We start from the raw sequence: 5,223 nt of genomic DNA, 5'->3' as shown, positions 1-5,223 counted from the left end.
TTTAGTTTTCCAAGTTCCAACTGGGTAAGAGGGTGAGACTCGGTTCAATGGTAAGGTTGTTGCCTTGTGATGTGCGAGTCACGGGTTCAAGTCCTAAAATTGGTTTCTCTACTTGCATGAGTAAAGTTATATACATCTACCATGCCTATTCCCCACCACATGAGAGTGTCGTGCATCGAGCTGCTACTGATGAGATGCTCTTTGGAAGTTTGATATCAAAAAGATGGTTAAAAAATTATGTCTAACTTGTTTCTCTTTAGAACCAATAGGGTGACTAGAGAATTTCATTTCAAGTGATTTCTCTGAATTTGTTTTCTCCTATTCCCCTTTATTGTTGATCACACCATACATGCATGTTTCCCAATAAATATTTTAGCATTTTGTTTTCGTCCGTGTTGGGGCAGGCTCTGTATAAGACATTAGCTCTTGATGAGCTATCTTATTTAAAGGAGCAGTTTTCACTTTTAGAGCAAAAAACAAATGGCACCATTAGCTTGGAAAATATCATAGTGGTAAGTCTCTTCAAATTATTCGTGTGCTATAAGGTGATTGAAATCTCACAAATTTGAGTTGATCAGGCCTTGATGAAGAATGCAACAGATGCTATGAAGGAGTCACACGTTCCTAATTTTCTAGCATCAGTACGTGCTTTTATTTAACTTATGAATGCCTCTTTATGTTATTCAAATGACATGTTGTACATAAACTGGTTATTAAATTTTGATACAAATTATTTGGGTGGCTGCTTAATGCATTGCAATACAGAAGGATGGATTTTGACGAGTTCTGTGCGGCTGCACTTAGTGTTCATCAACTTGAAGCGCTTAATAGGTGGGAGCCACATGCACGTTGTGCCTACGAACTTTTTGAAAAGGATGGAAGCAGAGCTATAGTCATTGAGGAATCGCGTAGGTATGTTTGTATTGGCTATGATGATAGTTTATGCGGACATGCCTTGGAATTCCTTTTACTTGTAGACTAGTTTTAAAGGGGAAATTACACTTTTCTCCTTGTGATTTGACTTAATTATACACCACACCCACTTGTTTTAGAAATTACACTGAATTTCATTTTGGTTTATATTATCATTGTTTTACACTCTGAAGTTTATGTTGTCATTACTTAACCCTTAAGATCTTTGTTATCATTTTACACCTTAAAACATAAATCGAAAGAGAGATTGGTGTAATTTCTGAAATAAGAGGGGGGTTTAATTAAAACAAACATCATGGGAGGTTAGTGTAATTTCCCCCTTCTTAAATGAAGACATTTAACAAATTCTAGTTTTTGCTTGTCAATTAGTTCATTACTTTTAATCCCCTTCTAGTAAACAAGTACTAGTTAGCCTAGTAATCTCTTTAGTTTAGCATAAATTTCAACATTGGAGTATAGAAAGTAGAAATTAAACTGCTACAAACTAGTTTCAGTTCATCTAAAGTATATGGGTTAATCTGTATCAGGTTTTTATTAACTGTTTATGCAATACTGGTAATATTTACAGTTAGATAAGTACATTTCTCGTGTAGTTTTGACTAAATAACCACGAGCTTAGCCTAATAGCCTTGGTCCATCTGTTCTTGTCCATGCTGTTCTTAGCGACTGGATTAGGCACACCAATGGAAAGTTAAGCTTCCTTGGGTTTGTTAAGTTGTTGCACGGTTCATCTCGAAATCTTGTGAAACCCCGATACCAAATTTCGAAACCCCGTCAGAAGATCCAGGAGTGCGTAAATATATTAATGATGAAAGGATCTTTGCCCTTGTCATGAAGGGATCTTTCGCGTTTTATAAGGCTGTTGCTCTTTTACACTTAGAGCAGGAGTCAAACCTGCTCGTACAGGCATTATTTGTATTTTCCACTGTAGAGCTGTAGTGTGTTAAGTTGAAGGTGAAATAATATTTTGTGATTGTTATTAGATGGAGACACAATTGAGGATTATCATTCTTGTTCGCCTGAAAATTCACTGCATTGCATCCCAGAGTTGATTTTTTTTTGGTTACTACATCCTAGAGTTGAATGAAACAAGTTCTTGTAGCTTTGGAGAATTTTGTTTTCTCGGATGATTCTCACTCATGGGATGGGGATGTTTTCGATAATGATTGTGGCATGTGGCAAAAAACTTGTAACTCCTGTGATTTTAAGTTATTTTAAAAAAAAGATATTCTCCTCAAATTCATGTAACTCTATTTAATGGTGCTTAGTATGTTGTTAGTTTCAAATATATTTATAAGCTTTCAACAAAGGCCAAGGAATGAGAATCAAACTTGGATATCAATAAATAAAATATGAAAAAAAACTGAATTTCGGGTGGGGTTACTGCCTATATACAGTATGATCGTCCAGTCATAGTCCCTTATCCAGTGGCACGTGGCGAAGCCATGGGTCACATGACAGTCCTAGTGCATGCCTCTACGGAGCTAGCATGTAGCATGGTGTGTTGTGTGTGGTTTATGGTATCTAGTGCCTAGTGGTTTGGGGTGTTTTGTGTGCATAGTTCCTCATGCTTGATCTCTAATACTCGGTAAAAATGACTCGTGCCATAACCCAATTTCCTAATGAATATGGGGTTGAGGATTGTTTGATACATGATGTAAGACTAAAAGGGGTTGAAACAGCATGCTACAATTAGTATGTAATTATTAGGATGTGATTTAAAAATATACCATAAACAAAGATGGGTAAGCAACCTTTCCGTCCAATCTAACCATTAGATTAGATATTTAGATCTACAATATTTCATAATTATTATCTTCGTGATCTAATGATGACAATGAGCTTGAATGAGTTTGAGTAGTACTTTATTTGGACCTACCTCATTTGACCATTATAGTAATGGATTCATGCAGATATTTGGTGGGTCTGCTATCCACAGGTCCTTGGGTACCCAACAAATCTACGTGTACCAAAAATTCAGAAAATATTTAAAAAGTGTGCACTTAGAGTAAACATTAAATGTATTGAAACATAGAGTCTTGATATTGAGAATGCAGTTACAATTTGAATTCATTGTATATTGAGCCAAGTGTCGGTTCCATATTAATTATGTTGAATTCATTGTATATGAGTTCATATTCCTTGAAGTATCTATGTATTTTCTTTTGATCATTAACTTCAGACTTTAATGAAACTTGGTACACTTACTCACAAGATTCTGGTTATTCCTTTGTGTCCATAAATTTGTCTTCAAATTGATAGAGAACATAACATATTGTATTCCAAAAGTACTCTCTTACCATGATATTTGAATCATTAATAATCACAATAATTGTGAATAACAAATATCTAAGTTTAAATTATGGGAAGCATATATATATATGTATTCAAAATATAAAATCATACATTTAAAGTCATTGGATATAATGATCATTAGACACAGTTACCACTTGAACGCACTTTGTATTAGATGCACATAACTTGATTTTATCCGTACTTGTCACTAGACGCAATTATCAATAGACACAATGTGGTTGGACCCAATTGTCTCTAGACGCGATAGCTTATCATGATGATCTTAGCCAATGAACATATTTGACTTAACATCAAATTTTGTATATTATATCAACAAGGTGTTGGTCTAGTGGTGTATTAAAAATATATTAGAGGTTATTTTTGGAAAATGGTTATTGGTTAGGAAGTTAGGAATTAACAAGTTAGGTTTGTTAGGTATCAGTGGCCTAAACACACCTCGAAGGGGGGTTGAATAGGTGTAGCGGTTATCAATTACCGTTTCTCGCACCAAAACCCAGTTCTGGAAAACAGCCCACGTAATCAATTAACTAGTGGGCTTAATCGATTAAATCACAACAAAAACAAAATTATCAGATCAGCTACTTGCACACTTATTTACCAACAGATAAGCAGAGATACAGCAGATATTTTTATGCAATATTAACAAGGATATAACAATGTATTAATATGCAAAATATCAGCTTCAATAACGAATTAAACAGTGAGAAATATAAAAGAGAATAAGAGAGAACAACTTGTACAGGTGAATTTTTATCCTGGTTCATTTGCGGGTCCACTTGCAAACTACATCCAGGACTCCCCTTCTGATCTTGGGAGATTTCTCTTTACTATATTGAACACTTTGTATTGTCACATACATCAATTCAATTACAAGACTCTAGACGCTTCTTTCTTGAATTTCAAGAACCTCTAACATTGGTTTGACTATCCCTATCGCCTGAGAAAACCTTTCTCGCGATCTATCCCCAACCAAGATCCTCGCTCTATATTCAAGACCTCCTAGTCTTGGTGAAGATTCACTCTATCTCAATGGTGGTAAGACACCAAAAGGCTAAACCCAAAGTACAAAAACAATATAAAAAAAATGAGTTTTACCAAGCACTAAAATGCTCAAATTACAACAATGAAAAACTCTAAGATTAACTCACTCTCAATTCACAAGCCGTCATGCATATGTGAGTTAATACAAAACAGTAAACACAAAATATTTCTCTTAGAATCTCTAATAAAAATGCTCACTATACTGAACACTTTGTATAGTCACATACACCAATTCAATTACAAGACTCTGGATGCTTCTTTCTTGAATTTCAAGAACCTCTAACCTTGGTTTGACTATCCCTATCGCCTGAGAAAACCTTTCTCGCGATCTATCCCCAACCAAGATCCTCGCTCTATATTCAAGACCTCCTAGTCTTGGTGAAGATTCACTCTATCTCAATGGTGGTAAGACACCAAAAGGCTAAACCCAAAGTACAAAAACAATATAAAAAAAATGAGTTTTACCAAGCACTAAAATGCTCAAATTACAACAATGAAAAACTCTAAGATTAACTCACTCTCAATTCACAAGCCGTCATGCATATGTGAGTTAATACAAAACAGTAAACACAAAATATTTCTCTTAGAATCTCTAATAAAAATGCATGAACATGCAAGGAAGAATGGGTGAGATTAAGCATATGAAAACAACATGCAAAACACCATGAACAACTTCAACTAAGCATGTTAATCTCTCTTTCTCACACATGCATCTCTCTCTGCCTATTACACAGTAAATCACGAAAATATGCTCTATAATCAATTCCAAACAATAATATGCAATGCTGCACGATTCTGCAACTTGCCAGAACTTATACAAAATAGATTTGACCCTTCAAACCGTTGCAATCATTTACGCAGTTAAAATAGAAAACAGTTATAACATAAAACAGACACGTTAATCGATTAAGTCACCATGTTAATCGATTAACT

At 34.8% G+C, this 5,223-nt stretch overlaps 1 long non-coding RNA gene across 1 annotated transcript; it reads left to right on the top strand.

Moving 5' to 3' along the window:
- Nucleotides 359-1,683, top strand: LOC109332713. Its single transcript, XR_002105926.1, has 3 exons — nt 359-512; nt 579-912; nt 1,548-1,683. It is a non-coding gene; the product is annotated as an uncharacterized LOC109332713 (long non-coding RNA).

This window comes from Lupinus angustifolius, chromosome LG18, assembly GCF_001865875.1.
Source record: "Lupinus angustifolius cultivar Tanjil chromosome LG18, LupAngTanjil_v1.0, whole genome shotgun sequence".
NCBI classification, from domain to species: domain Eukaryota; kingdom Viridiplantae; phylum Streptophyta; class Magnoliopsida; order Fabales; family Fabaceae; genus Lupinus; species Lupinus angustifolius.
Note: the sequence above shows the minus strand (reverse complement) of the source record. Positions and strands in the feature narration are given on the sequence as shown.